This window comes from Ochotona curzoniae, unplaced genomic scaffold, assembly GCF_017591425.1.
Source record: "Ochotona curzoniae isolate NIBS_2020 unplaced genomic scaffold, NIBS_Ocur_1.0 scaffold_274, whole genome shotgun sequence".
Lineage (NCBI taxonomy): Eukaryota > Metazoa > Chordata > Mammalia > Lagomorpha > Ochotonidae > Ochotona > Ochotona curzoniae.
The window spans coordinates 9,327,372-9,354,516 of record NW_024467101.1 but is presented as its reverse complement, the minus strand read 5'-3'; the positions used below and the strand labels follow the sequence as shown (position 1 = coordinate 9,354,516).

The 27,145-nt window shown below is 46.3% G+C and overlaps 1 protein-coding gene and 1 non-coding gene across 2 annotated transcripts in view; one reads left to right on the top strand and one right to left on the bottom strand.

Annotated features, from left to right (window-relative positions):
* The window catches only part of TTC28 (tetratricopeptide repeat domain 28), a 499,891-nt gene that overhangs the window by 90,323 nt on the left and 382,423 nt on the right, over positions 1 to 27,145 (bottom strand). The window lies entirely within an intron of this gene.
* On the top strand, positions 6,095 to 6,204 carry LOC121172132. The gene has a single exon (XR_005886211.1). It is a non-coding gene; the product is annotated as a U6 spliceosomal RNA (small nuclear RNA).

The window sequence follows — 27,145 nt, the reverse complement described above, 5'->3', positions numbered from 1 at the left end:
CTTCATGGGAACGTAGTCACACCTTGGTAGGTAGTAAGGAGGTGGCTCAAATACTTGGGTCCTGACCACCTAAGTGGGAGACACAGATTGACTTTTTCCATTCCTGATTTTAGCCTGGTGCTTGCCACAGCAGGCATGTTGGGAATGTTCAACCAGGTGAGCGATCTCTGTGTATCTCTCTGCCTTTCAAAGACATCTTTTTTTTTTTAAAGTAGCCTTTAAAAAATATAATGAGGTAATCTACTTAGAGGCTTACTAAATCCAAATATGGGCTAGACCCAAGGCATGTCGTTTGGATAGATCAAAATGACAAATGTGAACTATGAGTGGGCTTCACCATGGAGAATTAGCAGTGTCCACAAGCGTGTAATGTAGTGATGTGTAATGGTCCCACAATCTCACAACTGAGGTGGATCTGTGCCCTGCACTTCTCTGCATGATGCTCACCGTAACACAGAGTGGCCGGAGGCTAGGCAGGCACAGCACTGACGGCACTCCTAAGGAGACAGTGTCTGTCCTAAAGCATCACTCCCTACCCTCCGCCCTGTCAGCTTAGATGGAGAAGGGAAAGGTCCTCCGGTGCTTTATTCTCCTAGTGGGAGAGGCAGCCGGCATGTAAATGTGGGGTCTGCAAAGTCTTAGAAGTGACCACCTCCTTTCGTTTTCCAACCCTTGCTCCACAGTTGTCTGAGATACCTGTGTCTTCCATTGTCAAGTGACTATGAAACACTGGGTTAAACAAAGCCAACACACAAGATTTCTCAAAGCCTTTCAAATGCTAATGTGGCGGATAAATTTCCCGGAGGGGGATCTAGTATCTTAAATTACCCACTCACAGAAGGAGAGATGGATCTATACTTCTTGGCAGTGGGCTGCTACAGGAGGCAATTTGTGATCTTGTCAATTTTTTAAAAAAGACTCAAATAATTAAGGCGAAACATTTATTGTTTAGATTGATTCTTTAAAGGCTTGAGAGAAGCACAATCATTACAAAGCCAGGCTTTATTAAATAAGGGGTTGGCACAATGGTTCAACTGGCTAATCCTATACCTGCCAGCACCAGCATCCCACATGGGCACCTGTTTGTGTCCCAGGTGCTCCCCTTCCCACCCAGCTCCCTGCTTGTGGCCTGGGAAAGCAGTAGAGGAAGGCCCAAAGCCTTGGGACCCTGCATCTGGCCTGGGAAAGCAGTAGAGGATGGCCCAAAAGCTGTGGGATCTTGCACTTGTCTGGGATATAAAGAAGAAGCTCCTTGTTCTGGCTTTGGGTCTGCTTCAGCCCAGCCACTGCAGCCATTTGGGGAGTGAACCAGCAGGTAGAAGATCTTTCTGTTTCTCCTTCTCTCTGTAAATCTGCATTTCCAATAAAAATAAGCAAATATTTTTAAAAGATGCTTTACATAGATACAGAATTTCAAAACTCAGTATGAGAAAAGGCTCTAAGAGGTCTTTTTTTTAGATCAATTATTTGAAAGGCAGGGTTGGGGAGAGAGAAAGAAAAATGAGACTTCCATCCACTGGTGCACAATGGCCACGATGGCCAAAGCTGAGCCAATCCAAAGCCAGGAGCCTCCTCTGAGTCCCTCAGGTGGGAGGGAGCAGGGGCCCAGGCATTTGGGCTTTTCCAGACCATTGGCTCCGAGCTAGAACAGAAGTGCAGCAGCCGGGACTTGAACTGGTACCCATATAGGATGCTGGTGTCAATGGTGGTTTTATTTGACATGCTACAACGCCAGCCTGTGAAATGCCATTTTCAGATCAATTATAGAATCACTTTTGATAGAATAATAAATTATTAAAATGGATGTCATCCTCCCTTAGCCTTTTACAATGAAGTCATTTGAAAGGTTTGCATGTGGTTTGCACGTTCTTCCTGCTGGGCGGCACTGCGTGTGCCTATGTCCTTGTACTTCCAGAGTGGGAGCTCCAGGGAGAGAACAACCTGGCCTTCTGCACTGTCAGGTTGCTGAGGCTGAGCTCTGAGTCTGCCCCCAATCAGAGCTTCCCTAAGTGTTTGTTGAGCCGACTGGAATCCAAACCCACCCTCCCACGCACCCCTGGTCGAGTTTTCCAGGACTATACCCTCCCCACTACCACAAAACACAGTAAAGGCACAAGGACATAAGATGTTCGAAATGACTTTCAGTTGTACAGCAAATGGCTTCATTTCTTTGTACCTGTTTGCTCATCTGAGAAATAGAGAAAGGCAAGGATGACACTCAATACTATGGAAAGACAAGGGCCAGCTCCTATCACTAAAGCATGGAACAGGATAAGACCTCTGGTCAACTTTTAGCCATAGAAAGTGGGCCAACAGCAACTGCAGGCCTAGGCACAAGACCTGCAGCAAGAGGAGAGCAAGCTGGGCTGTGTCATAACATGGCAGAGGAAGTCATCACACAGAGAACTGTACTCGTGACAGGGATGTCTAAAGCTGGGCACAGACCAATCTGGACTCCTGTGATCAGGTTGTCTCTTCCTTTTTTTTTTTAAAGATTTATTTTAATTATTTTTTTTTTATTGGAAAGGCGGATATACAGAGAGGAGAGACAGAGAGGAAGATCTTCTGTCCGATGATTCACTCCCCAAGTGAGCACAACGGCCGATACTATGCCGATCTGAAGCCAGGAGCCTCTTCCGGGTCTCCCACACAGGTGCAGGGTCCCAAAGCTTTGGGCTGTCCTCGACTGCTCCTCCGGGCCACAGGCAGGGAGCTGGAAGGGAAGCGGGGCTGCCGGGATTAGAACCAGCGCCCATCTGGGATCCCGGGCGTGCAAGGCGAGGACCTTAACCACTGCGCCATCGCGCCAGGCCCCAATCAGGTTGTCTCTTTGGACACATGGATACAGCATGACTTATGCCTGTAAACAACGCGTCTAGAGGCTGTAGGAGCTAACAGCCACTTATCTGGTATTCCCTATGGTCACAATCTCAGAGAACACCCTTGCCACGAGTGAATGGAAGCAGGAGAGATGTTCCTGGGTGGAGGTCTTGCCAACAAGGTTCTCAATCTTGGGGTTACCAATTAGAATTGCCAAAGGAGGCTTTGGAAATCTCATTACTGGGCCAGATCTCAAACCAATTAAATCCGAATCCCTGATTCTGTAGTGCTCCCGGGGTTTTTCCAAAATGCAACCAAGGCTGTACCAAAGCTGTTAATCCCCTTTCACTTCAGTGTGTTGCCAAACACCTGGAAAGGGCAGGGCCGGCAAGCTCAGGGAACCACCTTGGCTCTAGCGCTTCTGGGCTGTGTGGTCTTAGGCAAGTTACTGACACCCTTGAGCTGCGTTTCCTCAAGTGAAAAGGGAGCCACAGGTGTGGGGAGGATAAAGCGAATGTGATGACCTGGGTGGAGTGCCCTGACACATAGCAAGGACTTAAGGAGCTGTAGGTGCTGTCCCTTTCCGTAGCTCCTTCCCCCTGGGGGAGATGATTCCTGTCTGTGGTAGGGCTACTTCGCTGCCTTCCACCTCCACGCCACACTAGCAGCGGAGATGATGTGAGTAAAAGTACTTTGCAGACCAAGGTATCTCCAGGCAGGACATGCCTGTGAATCACAGGGGACCTTGTTAACATACGGAGGTTGATTACCAAGGTCTAAGGTGGGACCAAACCCACAAGATCTGGAATTTCTAATAAGCTCCCAGGAGATGAGATGCTACTGATCCCGGGCCCACACCGGGAGTCCCAGACTCCGTGGTAAAGCTCTTTACAGAAATGAAGCACGGCTAGCGTTTCCTTCACACGCTTTTAGGAAACACCATCATTTTAACTATTCTGTTGAACGTTCATTTTTTTTTTTTAAATTCTTGAGGGACTTTACAGCGAGCTCAACCTCTTTCAAGGAACTGTACTGAAGCAGACATTCTATATGGGAAAATTCAAAGTTCAAGGTGGTTATTTGACCATCTAGTTTTCCCTGTACCCTTTTGGGCACTCACCATCAATTCAGTTCGACCCGATGAACACACACCAGGATCTCAACAGTGTGGCCTTCCCTGCCTCAGGAATTAAAGAGCCTGAGCTCTGCTCCTGAGACCAAGCGAGGATTCACCACCACCTCCAATGACCTTGTGTCTCTTCTAGGGTTTTTGAGAGGGTGACAAGAAACTGCTTCTTTGATGCTTTAGAGGTGTTATCTTCCTAAGGGTGCTGTTACTCCTTAGCAATGTCAACACTGGGAGCACCCCATCAGGATGGCAGTGGGGAGGGGTTAGCTTTATACATACGCATCCAGCTTTACATGTAAAAATATCATTGGAGAGATGGGGCCTGAAAAACCTTCTGGGAGAACACATGCGTGGGGAGAGAACTGACTACTCAAGGTTTTTTTTCCCCCTCCTATGGAAGATAATTTTGCAAACCAGCCTTGAAAGTCTGCTTTGTCTTTTGGAAAATCTGGATTTTTCATTTTGCTACACGGGCAGATAGGATCCCTGCTGCTCAGCTCCAACGCATGCTCCTTTCTGCCCATGGATTCCCGTGGTTGGATTAGTTTGCTTGCTTATTTTTCTTCTCTCTCTCTCTAATAGACATAGCTTCACCAGTCACCAGCAAAGACAGGATAAAAAAAAATCAATGTGGATACTTTTTCCTAAATTACAATAGCTAATTCTAAAACAGACAAGGAAGCCAGAAGTCATTACTGTCAAAGACACAGGAAGATGCTCAGTCATCCCCTTGCCCAGCTCTGACCATCAAAAGCACTGGACTCGGGACTCAAGTTCTGCATATGAAATGTCACAGTATTTGCATATAGTCTACATACATCTTCACAAATTCTTTTTTTTTTTTATTATGTATTTCTTTGAAAGGCTCAGTATAGGGTTTGGGAAGGAGAGACACAGAATCTTCCATTAGCCAATTCACTTTCTAAATGGCTGCCACAGCTAAACAACAGGGGTTGGTCTTATGTTAGGAGCAAAGAAAACAAAAATCCAAGAAAGCCTTTCTGTCTTGAAATGTTCATCTAAAAAATTAGGTATTACCTTGAGAGGCTGTGGATGAAAATATCAGAGAGCAGGGGCAAGCACTGTGGCACAGCTGCTTAAGCCAGGACCTGGGTCGCCAGTATCCCACATCAGAACCCAACTTGATTCCCTGACTGCTCCACTTTTGATCCAGCTCCCTACTGATGTACCAGGGAAAGCAGTGGAAGATGGCCCACATGCTTGGATTTAGGAGACCCAGATGGAGTTCCAGGATCCTGGCTTCAGACAGTATGGCCATGTCGGGGAGTGCACCAACGAGATGGAAGATCCCTTTCTCTCTCTCTCTCCTTCCTGCCATCAATCTGCCTTTCAGATAAATTGGGACAGCCTTTAAAAAGCAAAAGCAAAAATTCATAGTTCTCAGATCTGTATTTGTGGCTGAAGGTCAGTGTCCTGATAATTTTGTGTGTCAGCCATGTACCAAAGCCATGATCTTGGGCCTCATTTCTTCATCTATGAAATGGTAATGGCATCTACCTAGACAGGGTGTTCTAAGGAGTAAGAGATGTGCAAATTAAAGACTTAATGCAGTGCTTGGAACAGAATCTTGCTCAGTAAATGGCTACTATTTTAATTTTAAAGACTGAAGGTTCCATGTACTGGTTCTGATTATTTTCTTTTCTTGCTGGACTAATCTCTGAGTCAGCACTAGGAAAAAAACACCCACTCATGACTCCGTGGATTTCAGAACTTGCAACCTGTGGTGCCAAGCAAGCTACAGGCAGCTCATCTGTGTTGTGCCCGCAGTCTCCAGGGTTCACACTGCAGGAAAAGGAAACATGCTCGACTATTTGCAATAAAATAAAGAAAAAAAAAAAAACAGAAAAGAAGGGAAATGTAAGACATCAAATAACTGACTGTACAGCTTGAGATGCTCGTTTTTACAGATACCAATTCCCAAGAGTGGCATGGTGGGAGCCACGGAAGAGCACCACACACCTTACACAGGCAACTCCTTCCAAACAGAAATAGTGAACATAAGTCCAGTGTACTTCATGAACACACTTACAGTACGCCCAGGACAGCGGGTAGCATGCCAACAGCCAGGAGGAACGGGCTCTCTTCTGGGCTGAGCTCTGAAATCTGTTGTGTGACCTCACATGAGTCAAAAACCCTCCCCCTGGCGCTTGCTAAAATGGGAACAATACTGAGAATATTGACGTGCCCCCCTGTGCAAGGATGACATGTAAGTTTGTGAAATATTCCCAATTTTTGTAAGGGGGGGGAAGGGGGAGGTAGAGAGGGGAAGAACTCCTATGCTTCTAAATCTGTATTGTGAAAAACAAGAGATCTATTCGTGTTACATAAATTTAAAAATAATTTTTAAAAATCCTCCCCAAACATAACTTTTCTCATCTATAAAGTAAGAGTTTGACTGAATGCTATTTTATGAAAAGCCTTTCTAGTTCTAAAATGAATTCCAGGGCATGCTCATGTTTTAATTTTCCGTCAAGAGTCCGACGCTGCTGGAAGACTTCCCTGGGCAGCGACACCGCGATCACAGGCTGACGGAACCAAACGGCAGACAACACCTCAAGCATTTCAGACAACGCATATCTACGTAAGGACAGAATGTGCCGGTGGCTCTTGAAAATTGTTCCAGCTCCTCCTAAAGAGTCAGACACACTCAAAAACCAAGAGAATCCGTTTGTTCTGGCCTAACAGTTGCTAATTGGGGATTTTAAGAGGAATAGGGGGTTCAGTATGGCAACTAAGCTTTGGGGGCCCAATTGTGGCTGGCTCTGCGATCCCCATGCGCACCCACCGCACCCACCCACTTTCAGTAATCTCCTAAGAAATGGCAGAGAGTACAGAGACTGTTCCGTACCTAGGAGAGCATCTCCTGGGTCAGCACGGCTGTACCGTTTGCACCCTCACAGCCGCGGGGAAGAATCTGCACTGCTCTGCACCCTCCGTGGCTCTCGCTATCATCACGCTGTCTTTTGGTCTTACTGAGATGCTCACATCGCACATCGGAGAACCTGCGTTCCATACCTGTCTTGAGCTGCTGATGCCCACTTTCTGCTGATACAGTCCCTGGGCAGCAGCCAAGAGGACCAAGTAATTGGGTTCCTGGTATTCATGTGGACCTGGACTACATTACTGGCCCAGGTCAGTCCCGGCCACTGTGGGGATTTATGGTGTAAACTGGCAGATGGGAGGTCTCTCTGTAAGTCTTCCTTTTACGTAATGAAAAGAAATTGGGATCACAGTGTATAATTCTTGGGGCCAGGATTGTGGCACAGTGAGTAAAGCTGCAATCTGTAACACCAGTCATCACATAGGGACATTGGTTCATGTCCTGGCTGCTCCATTTCTGATCAAACTCCCTGCTAATGGCCCGGGGAAAGCAGTGGAAGATGGCCCAGGTTGTTGGGCCTTTTGCTTGGTGTATAGAAAACCTGGGAGAAGCTCCTGGCTCTTGCCTTCAGCCTGGTCCAGTCCTGGCCATTGTGGCCATGTGGGCATAGAGCTAGTTGGTGGAAGAGTTCTGTCCCCGTCTCCCTCTCTCTTATCTCTAACTTTCAGACAAATAAATAAATATATATATTTGAAAGTGATATACAATTCTTACATATTGCTAAATTCTATCTAATAATTTTGAGAGTTTTATCTAATTCATTATACACCACATGGACATACACAGATATCTGTAAAATCTTTGAATTATTTTAATAACAAGGCAAGAATGATTTTGTAGAATCAGTTCTGAAGTATTCTCCCTGAGATTTTGTGTAGCATTTGCATTGATTCTTTAAATGTTTGGCAGAATTTGCCAGGGAAATCGCCTAGAACTGGATTTCTTTTGGGGAAAGTTTTTTCTTGTTTGTTCTTTTTTTAAGATTTATTTTTAAATCTAAAAGAACTACAGAGAGATGGAGATATATAGACACAGAGAGAGAAAGAGACAGATGGCTAGAGAAATCTTCCATCTGCTGGCTCACTCCCCAAATGCTTGCCATGGCCAGAGCCGAGCCAATCTGAAGCCAGGAGCCAGGAGCTTCTTCCAGGTTTCTCACATGAGCTCAGAGGCCCAAGGACTTAAACAATCCTCTGCTGCTTTCCAAAGCAGGGTGCTGGATAGGAAGTGGAACAGCCAGGACACGAACCGGTGCCCATGGGGGATGCCAGCATTGCAGGTGGAGGTTTAGCCTGATATACCACAGGAGAGGCCTATAAAAATATATCTTCAAGATGACATCTAAATATATATTAGACTAATACAGACGAGGAATCTGCCCCTTCTTCATTTTCAGTTTATCTCAATTAACAGTGCATCAACCCAAAAGCTTTTCAGTCACTTCTAATTCCTCTCCTCTGCTTACCCTTAATATCCAATCACTTAGTCCTCAACTCTCCACTGTAAAATCCGACCCACATCGTCCCACCTGTATCGGTTCTACGCCTCCCTCTTCAGTCACAGATGCCATCGCGACCATTCGCGTGGTTACCATGACTTGTGTCTCCAGCCCCTCGGGGAAAGTTTTTAATTGTGAATTTCATTTTCTTAGCAGTTATAGCTCTACTCAAATAATTGCTTTTTCAAAGCATTGGTCCACGTTGCTGCGTTATCAAATTTAGAGAGTTGTTCATTGCATTTCTTTTTCCTTTTGATGTTTCCAGGGTCTGCATGGTAGCTTCTGTTTCATTCCCAATATTCGTGATTTGTGCCTTTTCTCATTTTTCTTTATTAGTTTTGCTACAAGTCTGTCAATTTAATTGATCTTTTCAAAGAACCGGCTCTTAGTCCCACTGACTGTCTCTATTGTTTTTCTGTTACTTTATTGTCTTGCTTTTTTCCATTTCATTGATTTCTGCTCTTATCTTTATTGCGTCTTTCATTTGGTGCTTTGTGCTTATGTCGAAGGCTTCTTTTTATTTTTTTTTCCCTAGGTTCTTGGGGTGGTAATTTAGATCACTGTTTTGACATTTTTTGTTATTTCTTTTTTATATAATATAAGCATTTAGTATTCTGAGTTCCTCTTTAGTTGAGCTGCTTTAGTTAAGTCCCATCAATTGTGGTATTTTTGATTGGATTCAATTTTTTTTTATACTCCTGAGAATTTATCTTGGACCCAAAGATGATTTTTTTTTTTAAATGCTTAGCTTAGTTCCCAAATGTTTGGAGATTTTACAGTTTCTACTGCTGATTGCTACTTTGGTTTATTATTGTCAGAGAACATATTCAGTAGGATTTCAATTATTTTAGGATTGCTGAGGTTCAGAACCAGCATGGTAGTCTAGTGGCCAAAGTCCTTGCCTTGCATGTGCTGGGATCCCATATGGGTACTGACTCATATCCTGGGTGCTCTGCTTTCCATCCAGCCTACCTGTTTATGACCTGGGAAAGCAATAGAGGATGGCCCACAATATGAGCCAATCTGAAGTCAGGAGCTAGGAGCTTCTTCCAGGTCTTGCATGCAGGTACATGGTCCTAAGGCTTGGGACTGTCCTCAATTGCTTTCCCAAGCTACAAGCAGGAAGATGGATGAGAAACAGAGTAGCCAGGACACGAACCGGTGTCTAAATGGGATCCTGGCATAGGCAGGGCAAGGATTTAGCCGCTATGCTATCGTGCCGGGCCAGGTTTGCATTTTTGTTGGATGTGGAAGTCTAGCTTGGCATGGTACTTTTCTTTTTCAGCATTTGAAAAATGTTCCACCGCTTCCTGTGGTTTTAAATTCCACTGTCATTTGAGTTGTTGTTTTTTTTTTTCCATATGTTTCTCATTGGTTGTCTAGCCTCAGTTTTCTCAAGTTTGACTACAAAGCATCTTAGTGTATGTGTTTTGGGTTTATTCTATTAGGGCTCATTCAATTTCTTCAATGTGTAGATTTATGTTTTCAACAATGTTGGGAAATTTCAGTCATTTTCCCCCAAGATTTGATTTATTTATTTGAAAGAGCTAGAATGAGAAAGAGAGGGAGGGAGAGAGACTGATTTTCCATCTGCTGGTTCACTTCCCAGATGACCATAATGAACAGGGTTGGGCCAGTCCAAAGCCAGGAGCCAGAAGCTTCATCCTGGTCTTCCACATGGGGTTGGGGTGCCAGGAACATGGGTCACGTCTCTGTGTCTTTCCTGGGTGCATCAGCAGGGAGCTTCATTGGAGGCAGGGCAGCCTGGACTTGCAGGTCGTGGCTGTTATGCCGCAGTGCTGGTCCCCGTTATTTCCCCAAGTACTTTTGAAGCCCCATTCCCTTCCTGCTTCTTTCTGAGACTCATTTGACATGGATGCTAAGTCCTTGCTATTTTTTTTTTCAGTCTATTTTATCTACTTCACAGATTAGGCAATTTCTATTGTCCCATCTTCCAGTTCATTGATTCTTTTTTTTATTAAAGATTTATTTTAATTATTTTTTTTATTGGAAAGGCGGATATACAGAGAGGAGAGACAGAGAGGAAGATCTTCCGTCCGATGATTCACTCCCCAAGTGAGTGCAATGGCCGATGCTATGCCAATCCGAAGCCAGGAGCCTCTTCCAGGTCTCCCACACGGGTGCAGGGTCCCAAAGCTTTGGGCTGTCCTGACTGCTTTCCCAGGCCACAGGCAGGGAGCTGGAAAGGAAGTGGGGCTGCCGGGATAGAACCAGTGCCCATATGGGATCCCGGGCATGCAAGGTGAGGACCTTAACCACTGCGCCACTGCGCCGGGCCAATTGATTCTTTCTTTTGTCTTTTTCAGGCTGTTGTTGAGCCTTCTATTTAACTTCTAATATGTTCTGTTCTAAAATTCCCATATATATCTATACGTAGGTATATAGATATATATTTTTTTCTTTATAGCTCCTATTCCTTTGCTGAGACTGGTTATTGTTTTCCCGTTAGTTTTAAGCTTATTCATAGTTACTCACTGAAGCATTTTACGCTGTTTAAAACGCTTGTTGCATTGGGTGCAACAGTTAAGACACCGCCTGGGACACCTACATTTCATACTGGAATCCCTGGGATCAAGTCCTGGCTCTGGTTCAAATTGCTTTTTCTAATATGCACCCCGGGAGCTGGCACTTGATGCCCCAGGTACTTCGGCCCGGCCACACACATGGGGGACCTGAAATGAGTTCCAGGCTCCTGGCTTTGGGCTGACTCACACCGGTGGGAAAGTGTTCAGAGAATGAATCAGTGCATTCAAGATCTCTCTCTCCCCTCGTCATCCTCCCCTCCCTCTCCTCCTTTCAGAGAATAATAAACAAAATCTTTATCAGATAATTCTAACAGCAATGTGATCTTGCTGCAAGCATCTACTGATTTCTCACTATATTTGAGATATTCCTGCTTCTTGGTTTAATGAGTGGGTTTTGATTAAAACCTGGATATTTTTCATATTTTAAGACTTTAAATATGATTTCAATGTTGTGTTGTATCATATCTCCTTTGACACTTTTCTGGTATGTAAAGTAGGGTGGGGCTTGACGATTGTCCCCTTGTTTGCGTCGTGGGGTGCAAGTTAATTTCTCTACTTGGCCTACCCCTCAGGGAGCTTCAATACATCATTCTTTGGGGGCCTCAGCACATGGCTACTCTGCCTTCTCTCTACCTTGCTAAGTCCCTGTAGGTTCATTTTAATATATAAAGTCCAGCATTTTTAGAGAAGGAAATCCTTGTTTTATAGGTAGGGGTGGGAATTCAGCCCCTTTAACAGGCCTGTGCTGATACCTCATGATTGTACGCCACGTGGCTCTACTGGTACCCTGGGTAGGGAGTACCTTGATACTGCTGAGAAGTCCTGATTCTCCAGTGATCTTCCAGAGAGGAGAAGGAGGGGCTTCTTCATTACTGCTGTGCTGAGGTACAAGTCTGAGGGCTCCACGTGTTCCCCAGTGACACTGGGAGGGGGTCAAGAGGGCTGGCCTCATTACTCCTGGTGGCGATGAAAGTTCTTCCTTTCCATGAGGTCTCCTCTGACATGACCCCAGAGAGCATGAGGAAAGACCTGTTGCCAATCAATGGGGTTAGAGTGGGGGAGGAAAACCAGGCTCCTTAAGGTTGAAGGAGCTCATTTCTATTTAAAAGTGATGGAAGTCCCAGCATCCACTTGGATCTTCTCTGACACGACCCCCAGGAGGGGGGTTAGGCTGCCACGCTATAGCCTGGCAAGTGGGAGGGTGTGGGCTTGTTATCCAGCCTTTGCTGGTGGGATGCGAGGCAGGAAGAGGGCTCACAGTTTTCTCAATCTTTGGCTCTTTTCAGTCTCTCTCTCTCTCTCTCTTTTTCTCTCTCATCCATACCCACTGGCATTCCCAGTTTACTGGTTTCTCCACTGTCCAGTGTTGGAGAGACAAGGCAAAAAGAAAATCCCAGGAATTCACCCCACATTCTACCCTGTGACCTGAGGTCCCTTGCTGCCCTGCCTTCTTCTCTCTACCTTTCTGAATCCCTTTGTTTTATATAGAAACCCATGACTTCCGTTGTTCTTAGAGGAAGGCACACGGAAAGTATGTCTATTTCATCTTTCTAGAAAAGTAAGTTGGCTGTACAATCCTGAGGAAGTCACTTCGTCTCTCTGATAAAGAATTATTGTTCTCAGTGCTTAACAAATGGAAAGCATTTCCGTAAATGAGGACTGAAGCAAATAAAATAAAATTGAAATGATTGGAAGTGAAGTCATAATTTCATGCTGCTTTGGGATGAAGAGAAATTAAGAGTGAATCCACTCATGCGACCCTGTGTGTACATTTGATTTCTAGTTATTACTTCCTTTAAAAATAACTATGATAAAATTGTTTAGCAACCAAGAAAATGCTTATTCGCATTATAAAAGGATTCCTTATAAAACCTGTATAGTATCTTATTACATCCAATAATAATTATATTTCGAAGATTGTACCCTGCAAATGATTGACGCATAGTTTTGATAAGGCGAGGTTGTTAAGGAGTTAAGACTCCAGGGCAGGAGAATTCTGGCAGCCAAATGAAGAGGCAACCCAGGATGGGCTTGAACAGGGAGTTCAAGTAAATGAAACGAGAGGATAAGTTAACTGATTTGGCATTTAGAGCATCTGGAAGATCATCAGCGACTTTAGCAAAAGACATCTGAAGCGCGGGTAGGGCACTCCTGGGTTTCAGGGGGTGGAGGAGTAAGCAGGCTTCAAGGGAGCACAACCTCGGGAAGCAAGTGCTCAGAGAACAGTGAGGAGGTGATGTGACCTTCGAAGTGAAGGATGACATAAAGGGGATTTACATCTCCTGGTAACCATGAGGACTGTGACAATGTTGACCACATCAGTATCATTTCAAAAGAAAGATCCAGAAGCCTCAGAGGGGCGGGCGTCTGGTACCACAGCTCAGACGTTGGCTGAGATGCCTGTACCCCTCCACCCCCATCGGAGTGTCCGGATTCAAGTCCCCTGCTGCAGCTTCTGATTCCAGTTTCCAGTTTCTGCACTCCCTGGCAGGCAGGGACAGTGGCTCAACAAAGGAGCTCTCTGCCACCCACATGGGAGACCCAGACTGAGTTTCCGGCTTTGTCTTGGCCCAGCTATGGTTATTGCAAGCATCTGGGGACTGAATTTAATGGACAGAAGACCTCTGTCTGCCTCTCCATGTCTGTCTGTGTCTCTCTGCCTTCCACATAAGGTGACAATAAAAAAGAAAAAAAAAATTAAAGGAAGCCTTAGGAACAAAGTGGACATGTGGAATTAATATTTTTTAAAAGATGAGAAGAACACTAAAACTTTTTCCTCTCTTACTTATAATTCACTAAAACTGATATAAAATATACTACAGAATATACCAAATCATATGAATGAAGGATCAGTTTGGAAATTTTTGGCAAATACAGCAAAATGTTGTAGCAACATCCAATGTCTAGGAAGGTTTCGCAATGCTCTGGGTCTTCTCCTGCACAGGTCACCCTGGGCTGCCTGTGGTACAGGCTTGGAGCACTGCTGCTCTCTGAAGCTCGCTCCGGCCGTGCAGAGCTCAGATTCAAGACGTCACTTCTCCACTGAGCTCCAGATGTCCGGGGAAACATCTGGTGGGGACGGCCTGCCACTGCGGTGCCCCCTGCTTGTACTAATTAGGGTTGGCGAGCATATGCTGTCACAAAGGTGGCTCGGGGTCAGGGGGATTACACGGAGGTCTGTTCCACGCTCACAGCACACGTCTGAGGTGAGCCAGCAGGAGGCTCTGAGCAGCTGCAGCAGGCTGCAGGACTGCATGCTCTCCCCACGGCCTCACACTTGATTGGCCAGTAGCAGTCATTTCACCCGGAGGAAGCTAGGCATTTTGGGTGCCCGACCCTCATCCTACGTAACACAGAGGAGGGCGTGCTGAGATTCTGTTAGAGAATAATAGTAGATGGATACTCCCTCCCTCCTCCAGAGTGGGGAGCCAGGGATATGGAAATAGATCGCGATTCTTAATTAACGAGGACTGTCTTTTGACTGTTGTTGGCTCTTTGCCCCCAAAGTGGAAGCTACTGATGTAGCCCTCACGGCGGGCATTCAAATGCTGGCCCCATCTGTGGGGGGTCTTTTGTAAGTTCTTTGGGGACCCTGTGGAAAAACCTCCCCACAGCCCAGTTCTCTGATGCTGTAACTCTGAAAATTGTCCATGGAGTTACACTTGCTCAGCTGTGTTCTGGGCCTCCTCCTCCTCCACAGGCAGCCCTCGCGCAAGGGGTCTGAGAGAATTGTCTCAAGCCCAGCTTCTCAACATGTCGCAGGAAATTGGCATCCTTGACTTGTCAATGAGTGTAATTCATTCTCTCTCATAGAAGAGGGCCAATTTTCTCTTCCTCACCCCACTCTCTGCCTCTCCTCTTTCCTTCTCTGGTAGATGTAAGGAACAGACCATCACGTTCACTCTATGACCACACTTCCTGAAGATGGTGCCTCCCACTGCTGGGGGAGTCTCAAGTGCTAGGGGCAGCTATGCTTTTTTTTTTTTTTTAATGTATGTATTTATTAAAAGGCTGAGTTAGAGAGACAGATCAAGACACAGAGAGAGTGGTCTTCCTTCCGTTAGTTTACTCCCTAAATGGCCTCAATGGCTGGAATTGGGCCAGGGCAAAGCCTGGAGACCAGAGCTCCTTCCAGGTCTCCCATGTGGGGGCAGAGGACTCAAGCACTTGGTTTATCCTCTGCCGCTTCCCTAGATGCATTAGCAGGGTGCTAGATTCGAAGTGGAGCAGCTGGGATTCGATCCAGCGCCCAAATGGGGTGCTGTACCAGAGGTAGTGACTTTACCCACTATACTTGAGTAAGCTTAGAGACTTGATTCTGATGGAACACCTACTCTACTCCAGAGGAAGGTTTAAGTTTCAGGAGTCCCACAACATGATGGCTGACTGTCTGCATGGGAGTGACTCAAGAGGAAGAGGGCCACGCACACGTGCCTCCTTGCTCTGACCCTCCTCAGTGGTCACGCCCATTACATCTTCCATATCCTCTGGGGATGATGGCAGTCCCTAAGCCCGGTCCACGTGCAAGGGAAAGAGGGGGATATTAAAGAGTTGGTGGATCATCCTCATGTAGCTCCAGGCCTTCTTCCCTTACTGACTAAAGGTTCTTCCCATCAAAGTCCATGAGCCACTGCCCATGTTACTTGTGAGCAGACTTAGTCATAAACACAGCATCAAAGTCCACCGTCTGTGCTTGCTCCCCCAAAGCAGAGTTGGCCACCTGCTCTTTGCTCTCACCAGGGATGTCATGGGATATGCTTCTGTGTCTCTGTCACATGAGACAGAAGTCAATGCTTCTCCAGAAGAGGAACTCGGAGAGTAGAGCAGCTCGGGACAGGATCCTTGGTGAGCGGAGTCCTTATACACTCCAAGATAAAGATTTCTAGGGAACGCCTTGTAGGATTTCTTGTAGTTCTCATTGGCTTCCTCCATCTCAAAGAGGACAAGGTACTCCTTAATGACGGAAAATCTGTGTGGAAGGTTTTCAAGATCTTGCTCAGCTGGAGCATTTTCCTGGAGACTGTCAGGGTCAGGCCTTGGCAGCCAACCACGCCAGAGACATAGTTGAGACACAGTTCGTCAACAGCTGTCCTTGATGAACACACAGTGAATATAAAGCTTGGGGTGTTATTGTTCTTCCTATTCTCAAGGAGTAGAAGAAAATGGGAAGAGAGCAAGGCAAAGTTTGGAATCCTCTGGAAGCTTACAGAAAGGATCTTGGACAAACAGCTTCAAACAGTGACAATGTCCTGTATACCTGCCTGTACCCTGCTGTGTTGTGACTGGCACCTGCAGCTGGAAAGCCAACACGGAGAGGGTCACCAAGGGGCAGGCACTTTGGGACAACACTGTGAATGGGCGATATGAGGGCCAAATGTGGATGACCCCGTCCTGGAGACCTAGAGCAGAAGGCTGAGGCGACCGGGCTGGCAAGGACCTGCCTGCCACTGCTGTCTCAAGCTGTGCTGCTTTCTTTTAGCTTCTCAGACCAACACCCACTGCATCGACCCACGTGATCAAGTCAGGTCGAGGGACTGATGGAGCGAGAGCAGAGGAGCCCAGCTTGGCTATTCTAGGGATGTTCCCCGGAGACAGACAGAGATAGAGATAGATAGATAGATAGATAGATAGATAGATAGAGAGAGAGAGAGAGAGAGAGAGAGAGATGAGGCTGCATTGCATAGAGTAGATAGCAATTCCTGCTAGGGGACCTCACGCCTTGTGTTTAGTGTCCCACAGGTTTTACGGCAGCTTGGAGTGGCTCTACTGCTTCTGTCTCCCTCTGCCAATGTCTAGTTGTCTTTTTCTTTTTTTTTCTCCTGTCCTTTTGTCTCAGACAGGAAACCACAGCCTTGGAGCCCTGTCCTTCCTTCATTTGACAGTAGGGGTAGGCATTGTATATGGTGGGTTTTTAAAAAATTTATATTAAAGTATGCAAAATAAAGAAGATGTGGTTTTATACATACACACGCACATATAAAAAGAATTCATGGACATATTTTAAAGCCACCATACTCCTTAAACACTTTCTAATGAGTTTAATTCATTCTGTGGAGCGAACTATATATCAACCAGCCAGGGTCTGAAGCGAACAAATGTCTGAGACAGAAATCATTAAAGTCTCAAGATATTGTCAAAAGCTGTTAGGATTCTTTGTTTTTATGAATGCTTAATAATGGGTAAAAGGATGTGCTGCTAGACTCCTGGGAAATGAGATCCCAAAACCTTCAGATGCTCCCGTAAATCTCTTCCTCCCACAAATTAAAACACCAAGCAAATGTTTATAAGTATTTGTGCAAGGGAAACCTCAATAGCTAATAAAACGAGGGACTCGGAAGTGTGAAGCTGCATGTCTTCCCTCCTATCCCAGTGTCACCATTAAGATGCCTCCTCTGGCAAAAGCCCATCCCACCATCTGCATGGATGATTGGAGCAGAAAACAATCCAGGGACATGCTGTTGCCTGGAATTGTAATGATAATTGATTTGGTCAATGAAGCTCCGGCTTTAATAGCTCCAGTTCTCAAAGCCAAACAACTTGCCCACAGATAACCCCACAGACGGGACTTGAGACATCCTGGACCCCTACTCCCCAGGTGGCACTGCCTCTCCAAAAAGACCGAAACAGGACTCACTTTGTGGGGGAAGATCCGAGTGGGTTCTACCCCCATTACAAGGAAATCGATGTTGCTAAGCTTAAAGACATACACAAAGAACAGATGAGAATTCAAACGCACAGGGAATGGCAGTGAGAACCGGTTCTCAAAACACAGATATTTACAAAGGCAAGAGGAGCATAACTCATGAGATTCCAAATTTTCCTTGCTGCTAACACCTAAGGATTAGAGACAATACTTTCATCCAGTGTTGGGGAGGGAGTGGGAGGTGGTTAGAGCTGAAGGGGTTAAAGAAGACGGAGTATAAATATGCTTTGAAAAAAAAAACAAAAACAAACCATGGAACAAGTGCTGCTGTGGGTCACACATTATGCTTGGAGACTCAGTTCATAAATGTGGAAGACTTAGGACCAGGTCTGCAGCCAGGATGGGAAGGAGACAGGGAAAGAAAAAAGGACTATCACTCGGCGATACAAGAAACACTGGGAAACAGAACACGGGTGTAGGGACCCAGACAGCTCCAGCTCCAAGGTGGGTTCACAGGCCAAAGAAACGACAGCGGTGAGGACAAACCCAGAGTCATAAGGCTGGGCTGTCCTTCATCTCTGTGCTCATTAGGGGCGTTTTCATCAGAACTGTTTTTAGGATATATGCACATTACGTGACATGCTTTACAACGTGAGCCTGTCCAAACGACAGTGTTCCCACTGCAGGAGGGGGGCGACAGCAAGGAGGACGCCACAGAGACCAGCTTGCTGGGCATGGCACACGTGGGCTTCAGAGCTGCCAGCCACCAGCCAGCTCCATGGCTTGAACCCCTTAATCTCTCCGGGCTGAGTTTCCATTTTGTTTTGTTTTCCTAGACATTAAGAGGACTGGACTCTACCAGTACTTTGAGTTCCTTTCTGGTTCTCAAACGTGGAATCTGAATAAACTTTTCAAAGGAAGGCTCTCCCCGCCCCACCCCAGCGATGGCATTGCTGCTCCCCACACGGCTGTCTCTGGCTTTGGCCCTAAGTCCACGGCTCCCTCCCTTTTCTCCTCACTGAGTTCATACTGGGACTGAGAACACAACACCAACCACAACATGCAGACCATCTCTGTGTGTAGACGCGCCACTCGTTGGCACCTCCCACCGTGGGGAGAGCAGCTAAGGAGAACTGCCTGTTTCCGGGTGGAGCCCTGGCTGCCTATGACATCTCAGACACACCTGCCTCATCCATGGGGTTTCAATGCCCTGGCCCTGACTGCTGGTGCGGGGTGGGTGACTCAGCAAGCACTGTTCACAGCGGTGCCTAGGGAATGTGATGACAGAATACTCTGCACTTGGGGCATCCTTTAGCCACTTTTGGGCTTGTGTGCTTTTTGCTCCCTCAAAGCAAATGGACATGAAACAGACACAGCCTTGAGGCTGCTGTGCCTCCCAATCAGTGGAGCAGCTGATCGCTTTGAAACTAGCAAGGTCCCAGTGGGTTCCCTGTAGGAATTACCACGGGGTGAGAGTTGACAGTGACACCCAGCTGCATCGGTCACACTCAGACTCATTTCTGGAATGTTCTGCCCGAACAACCCTGAGTGCAGAACCTCCCCGTCACTTGCCTCTCAGGTAAGTGCTCCTGACACTCACTGTCCTGTCTGAAGTTCCAAGAGGTTAAGATCTCTATCAGCTAAAAATGACTTCTAGGGGGATGGCACCATGATTCAATAAGCCAATCCTCCACCTGAAAGTGCCAGCATCCCATATGGGCGATGGTTCATGTCCCAAATGTTTGATTTCTGATTCAGCTCCCTGTTTATGGCCTGGGAAAGCAGCAGAAGAAGGTCCAAGTCCTTGGGTCCCCGTAGCCATGTGGGAGACCAGAAGAAGCTCCTGGTTTCAGATTGGCTCAGCTCTGACCATTCTGGCCATTTGCAGAGTGAACCAGTAGATGAAAGATCTTTCTCTCTCTGGCTCTCCTTCTCTCTATAAATCTGCCTTTCAAACAAAAATGAATAATTTTGTTTGTTTGTTTAAATCACTTCTACACTGCCACAAAAGTGTTGTGGGCATTTACACAAAGTTAAATAAAATGCACAAGCCTGGTCATTCCAGAAACAGCCCATTTTAGGTAATCACTTCAATAACAGTGAAGATTAATTAAATATATAGCTAAATATGACTTTGATTATAGCTCCCTTGGATACTTACTCAAACAAATCCACAAATCAGAAATGAATTTTAAAGCTCTATTTAATTTTAAATGTAAAACAAGAAGAGAAGAAGGAGTGATATCAACGAACACCAATTTCACTCCCTCAAGTAGGTTTCAACAGCACTTTTAAGACTTATCAAAACACATCAGATTCAGATGGGTCCCAGGGTGAGCAATCCCGACATCAGGACTTGAACGCATATCTGGCTCACCCTGCAGCTCGTTTTGCTTCATTCAGCTCTCTGGCTCAAAGAGCACCTCTTCACAGAGGCCCTTCCTGACTGCACCCGCCCCAAGTACCCCGGCGGTCACCAGCAACTCCCCCTTCCTCTCGAGTGTCTGTCCTTTTCTTTCTCCTTACTTGGCCTTATTTTCCTTCACAGCACTTGTTTGTTTGGTACAAGGTTTTTTGTTCTTGAATGCAAGCCAAACAGGGATTTTGCTTGTGTGTGTGTATGTGTGTCTTGATCTCTAATGGCTTGGAAAGTTCCCGAGATACAGCTGGTAGTACATAGAAACATGGATTAAAGACCCCAATGTGCAGGCGTGGGTCTGTCATGACGCCTCACTGACAGGGTAGAGGAAGCAAACAGTTACAGAAACGCACCTGTGCTTTCTGCCTCATCCTCCCTCCCGTGGTTGAGGGCAGGCGGCCTCAGAGTGAAGCTTCACCTTGCTTAATGGGGATGACTCGGCCACGCACTGGCTAAGAGGAATGAGTAGCTCTCCCCTGAAATGAAAGCAACGTGCTCTCCTCCACACAGAACCGCCTTCCTTCCTATCAGCTTGGTTTCTGGAATTTGGTCTTGAACAGTTGGGTCAGATGATTTCTGTCTTCATTTTGGCTGTATGAAGGACAGTGTAATACCAGAACTGGGTGCCTAGCTCCATCCGACGGCTAATCGGCAACCACGGACGGAAGCAGCAGAAGCCATGTCAGCACTAGGCGAAAGTGTTACTTAACGACACCAGGAAAGTCTCCTCAGGACTCCTGACAGAACCGTAATTTGGGGTCATTTTAAAGCAATTTGCATGTAAAGTGGATGGTACCTCCAGATCTTTCTGAAAGAGGAGATGTACCGAATAAGACCACATTTCGAGGGACAGGATTTAAGGAGATGATGGAGGTCTGGGCCGGTGTGGTGCGAGACGTCACGGTCACTGCTCTTACCAGACTCTCTCTCTCTCCAGGAGGGTGAAACTCTCCCACGATGCAATGCCTTCAAAGGTGCACCGTGAGGGCAGACACCTGCTCTGCTCAGGCGCAGTAAGCGCCCGATAAATCCTAGCGCACAAGGGCAGGTTCATCTTTCACACAACTAATCCCGGCACTCCGAATCCTAAATCATAAAGGTGACATTTGGCAATTCTGCCAAAAGCAGAGAGGTAAAGCCCCGTCTGTGGGAGGTTCAGGGCTGGGGAAGGAGATATGCTCCCATTCCTGAAACAACAAAAGCGGAACGCTGCAGCACAGACCCATTTTGTGTTTTTATAATTATCCAAATTCTCTTCTTTTGTCAGAATTCATTCTCGGTAACAGCTTGAGCAATGTAGCAATCATGCTCTGAAATGACTTGTAAACCACAGACACAAATATTTGGGCCAAGAATGTGGAATCCATTGCTGTCACATTCCATTATTTCTGGTGGAGCAATTCACTAACATTTTGGAATCTAGATCATAAATTATGCAGAGCCTCAGCAAAAGAGCTGAGGACACAAACTGCTGTAATAAAACTCCTGTTACTGGAGCCATAAAAACAGAACAAAGGAAAGGCAGAGACGAGAAACCAGGGCCAGCATTTTTTGATGTGCCTTGTCCACCACTGTTCATCCTTTCACAAAATGAACATGTAGCATTTGGGAAACTATCAGACAGGCCCCAAAATGACACAATGGGCACCCTGTTATTCACACAGACCGCTGCCACCAGGGCAGTCCCCAGAACATAACCAGCTGTTAGAAGGATACCTGAATGTTGACATAAAGAAGTGTCTGAGCACGTGCGCCACTGAGCCATCTCTATACATTTGTCATGTGAAGTAGCCTTTGGCCCTCGCACTTGGGTGGGGTCCCATTTGCTGCTGGGATGTATCCTAAACCTTGGAGGGAGAGCAGGCTGTGTTGTCATGAACTAGAGCAAGTCATTTTCCGTTGCTGTGGACACAGAGTCAACAGCAGATCTGGATCCCCAACTCACATCTTTGGCCTCACAACCCAGTGAGTGAGTTCTGTCTTTGCAATATTATGGCTTCAGGGCGGTAGGTGTCCACATGTTATCTGACAGACTTCTTGGTGGCAAGAGGGGTGCAGAGATGAGCTAATGGATAGAAGGATCAACGTACAAACAAATGACAGAATCATCCTTGGTGGATCGATGCTCAGGATCGGAAAAGGTGACAGAGGACACAGCCTTGAGCTCCTTTAGAGATGAAATACAAGAGAAGAGAAACATGAGCTGGATTGCGCTTGGCAACCACTGCAAACGGCCAGGATGGACTCCATAATGATGTGCTGTTGGACAGCCCGGGCTTGTGTGTTTATCTCGCCCAAGGTAGGATAATCTGAGAACAAACCTGAATGCGTCTGTCAAACAGGGCTACTAGGACCTGACAACTATTTCCTATGATTTTCCTTTTCAAGATACAGTGTAAATGATTGGGGGGAGCAGACAATGTAAGGTGGGGACAGAGAACGCCTAAAAGCCACCATGTACACACCACTGCCGCTGCAGTTATTACAAACATATTTAGAGGGAAACAAAATGCTTTTCAAGATCACACAGAAGGTCTAAATGTTAAAGCAGGGAAAAACAGGCTCAGCAAAAGTTAGAACCATATAAGGAAGGAAAGTTATTTTTTTCACCAGCACAAGAAGAAACTTCTTCTAGCGAATCCCATAGCACAAAGGGAACCAACGTCCAATCATCTGTGTAGGTTCAGGAATTTGCAAGTTTTTTCTTTCTTTTTTTTTTTTTTTATATTAAAAGTCCTCCAGAGTGTTGCCATCACTCAGAAGAGGAGAGACAGGGAGCAGGGAGATGAAGAAGCAAAGCCTAGTGGCTGCATGGTGCCCTGTGGCAGGGGCTGTCTCCATCCTGGACCAGCCATAGCTCCGGGGCCCAAAGCATGTGTCAGGCACTCTGCCAACACGGTCCTCTTTAATCCTCTCTGGAGCTGCACCCTTCACAACCAACCCAGAAGTTCTCTTCCTAATGCCATCACACGCCAGGCAGAACTCTCCCCAGGCCACACAGCCTCAAAATGGCAGAGTGACAATCCAACCCAAGGCACAGAGTTGTCTGGGCTCTGGCTGCCACCATCTCCTTCCCTTCTGAGGATCCCAGGGAGCCATGGCTTCATGTGGCTTCAGAGCAGCTGGTGCTGTGGAAATCTGCAAGGTACACCTTCAAGTACCTTCAAAACCAGCCAATGGGATCAGGCCAGAGCTGCCCACAGCTGAGCTTACCATTGCAAGCAGTTAGTTGCTTGCTTTCTTTGGTGAAAGCCTTCTGGAAAAATTGAAATTGCTTTGCTGTGAGCATTCCTTACCCAAACCTGCATGTTCACATCCAGCTAATTAAGATGAATAAAGACATCTGTAACTCATTTTAGCAGGGACCAACCTTGGGCAGGTATCGTGCTTGCTACGTGTGTGGTTAGCTATGTGTCAATTCCTACAGCAGCAAAGATCCATAAACTGAGGGCTAAGCACTGAGAATACAAACATACTCCCTGGGGAGCCTGTTACCACCCCCACGGCCCAAAACCTTAAGGGGGAGACAGCAAACAAGCAGACAGCTGCATGAGGGTCAGGAGCGCCCCAGTGGTCGGCCACCAGGTGTTGTAAGGGTCACTCCAATTTGTAGTTGAGAAAGCCTCTTGGAGGCGGTGGTGCTTCCTCACAACCATCCGACGAGGACAAGATGGAACTTGAGGGTCAGAAACGATCCTGGTGGCCTGGATGTGAAGCAGGTTGGGTTAGAGTGCATTTTTCTTTGAAGCCATACCTTGTCCATCCATTGCCATCACGATCTCACAGGAAGGAAAATGGAACAGAACAGAACATCGCACTGACTTCTAGGTGCTCAGTAGAGTCATATTAATATGACTGGTCCACATTCACATTCTCATCTGGACAGGGCGATTGCTCAAATTTTTTTTTTTTTGTTTGCCTTTTGGACATCAGGAAACAGACTTCAGGTAGGTACAGTATTTTGCTCCAGGCCACAAGCGCAGTTCTGAGCCTTTGAATATCCAGTTCTGCGTGTGCAGACATCATGTACCACCTGTTGGGAAATCCTCCCCACCTCCCTGCACTCCCTTCTCTACTCTACCCCACTTGCCACCCAAGACTGACTGCTTTTAAAGAGTCTAGGGGACAGGGCTAGCATCTGTGTGAGCTCCCCCCGTTCAATAGTGATAACAGAAGTTGTGCAAGCAAGAGACAGAGACACCCATCAACAACATGGATCACTGGCTCCTGACAAACACCTTCAGCTTTCAAAGGATCCAGAGATTTTGAAAGGCAAAAATGTGACCTATTTTACCAACATTTTTACCTTTCTTCTAGCATTCTGATTTTTGTGTTACTAAGTGGTAAACTCTTCCTTTACATGATACAAAAAAAAAAAAAAAAAAAAACCAAAAAAACCTCTGACGACGGTATTGATTAAAGCCTGTGCTGGTGTCTATTACATGCCCAGCTTAATCTAAGGGATTTACATATATTAACTCATTCAATCTCCATAAGCGTCTTGTGAAACAGGTGTTACAATTACCCCCTTTCTACAAGTGAAAGACATGGAAAGCAGAGAGCAGCTTAGTACCTTGTCCAAGGTCACCAAGGCAGTATATAACGGGGTTCTAAGCCAGTGTACCCAACCCCAGCACCCAGATTCTTCCCAAACATGCTATGTCAAGGGGGGTACTCTGTATGCTAGAAAAAACAGTCTACAGTCTTAAGGTAAGCCATTCACAAACGGAGTTTCCTGGTGCCCAAAATGGGCAGAAATTAGCACATGGTCTGAGTAGCTTATTTGCTACAAGAAAATTAAAAAAAAAAAAAAGCCTAATTGGATGCTTATGCAGAATGCCACAGCCCGGGGGCCAGGGGGGAGAGAAAGAGAGAGGTTAGAAATGGATTTAGCGGGTAGGTGCTCTTACTCCGTGTGCCCCACGTAGATGACAAAGAGGATGTCTTTCTCCATAAGGCGTTTAAGGAGGACCAGGAGTTGTCAAGGCAGACATGCCAGCTCGCCGGATGGTGCCACGGACTGGAGAGTGCCATCTGTTTTGTTCAGGCTGACAGTCTGAAATTTCTGGTTCGACTCCAGATCTCCTTGTTGTGAAGGGCTCGATAACTTTTAGCCCATTACCTTCTGCTTACTGAGTCACCGAGCATATTATATCTCCCTGCAGAGCACTCCGGCAGCTGGGCCATGTTATAAGCTGTCTTTTGTCTTTATTCGGTATTAGATAATGGATTTGGTGGAACCTCCCCATTTGAACCGGGGAAAGGCAATTACAGAATTGCTGTTGTTTCAAATAAAGTGGCCAACTCTGACAATCTGGCTCAAGAACACAGATCGGTTCCTGTTTTTGCCACTGGGGCTGTCCTGATGGGGGCTTGCTTTACAAGCATGTTGGACACATAACAACAAAGCAGTCGCTTCACTTTTTAATTGCTCTTGGAAACAGTTTAAAATGGCACCAATGCAAATTTTACTAGAAAATGAAAAGCGTTTCACTTCCCAGAGTCACTTAACTCTTCTGTAGGAAGGCGAAAAGGACCGTTTTCATGAAACCTACTCAACACCGAGAGCCGGCTTGCGGAGCGAACAAAGCTGTTTAGAAGTCAAGTGGGGACAGGCTGAGTCAGCAACACCAAATCAAAGTCGCCTGCTGGCGTCTATCCAATCCAACAAATGCATTTTCTGCTGTGTCAGAGGAAGCCTCAAGAAGAATTTCTGGAACAACATGCAGAAAACAGCGCTGGGCAGAAAGCTGCTGTTTGGAAGTCACCATGAAATAACTAATTCTGCTGAACACAGTCTTCAGCACTTGAGTCTCCCCTGGGTTTCCCACAGGAAAAGAGGGGAGCTCTGGGTTATGGTACCCCAGCAGCCACGCTTCTGGTGGGTGTGACTGGGCTAAGAGAACAAGCACAAAAGCACGTTCTGGGTCAAGAGGAACTCTCGCTCGGCTGTTGTTTCCCGGTCACAGCCTCATGGTGTCTTGGCTGTTTAAAAACGCCAGCTCTGAGCTCTGGTCTAAGGAGGTTCAGTCATCTCCCTCAGCGAGGTGGCACGAGGGGTGGGGAGAGCCCGGACTTAGGGTTCAGGCAGCTCTGGGCTCACGCCCCAGTGCTCCCGCACCTTTGTAAAGGATCTCCGACAGCTTCACCTCCATGCTCTCTGGCTCTTTCATGTCTAAATGGGAATAATGAGCCCCATATTTCTGAATTTTTCAGTGAAATGATGAAACGTTGGCATGAGAAGCCACACGAAGTGCAGCATTAGTATTCAACCAAGTGTCGTGCCTTTCATTATTGCCGTGGCTTCCGAGCCACTTCAAAAGTGTGCTGGGGAGATGACAAAGGCCTTTTCATGTATTCTCTAAGGAAGCTGTTATTTGAATACCTAGAAAAGGGAAGCCAGCATGGGTTTCCTAAGGCTAGATGTTAAATACAGAGCAGAATAGACTATTAAGTTCATGCACTTAAAAGAAGGAAACCGTGGGATATCCTAGCGATTTTCTTGTCCAAAAGTCATAAATATTAGGATTCTTCAGACTTGCACAAAGGGCCTCGTTCTAGCCATGCTTTGTAAACCTCTTGGATGAAGATCCAAAGAGGTTAATATACTATTTAGTTAGCCTGCTAATCAGACTGTCTCATTTAGCTACGGGGGAAAAGACTGCACAAAGGAACAAGAAAAATCTGCTCAATTCAGTATTCCTAACTGCAAGGAGTAAAATTAAAACAGTACCATAAGCCCTAATCAGTGCCTGCTGCTTTAGCTATTTCTCAAGCTCATTATATTTTTGGTTCATTTCAAAGGCTTTTAGGAATCCAGTTCCAGTTTCCACACACATTTTTGCTTCCAAGGGAAAGGCACAGAAGTTTGGCTTTGCAGAGCAGTAAAGAATTTTAGAGATCATTTGCACTGATGAGAATGTCAAGGCACAATATTAAATCTATGGAAATTGCCGCTGTGCCCCAAAACGAGTCCCTCTGGGCTCTGGCGGCAGAAGCAGCAGGAATGCTATCTGGCCTCACTGACAAGAGCAAGACACAGGTGGATGAACACAGCAAATAGGGAAGAGGTGATCATTGCTTGAGCTTCAGACTCCAGCCATCAGTCCTTGGCATCCCTCGAGGTGCACGGCCCTCAGCGGCCTTTTATCCACTGCGGTGGCTGGCATGGCCCCTCTGATAACGAAA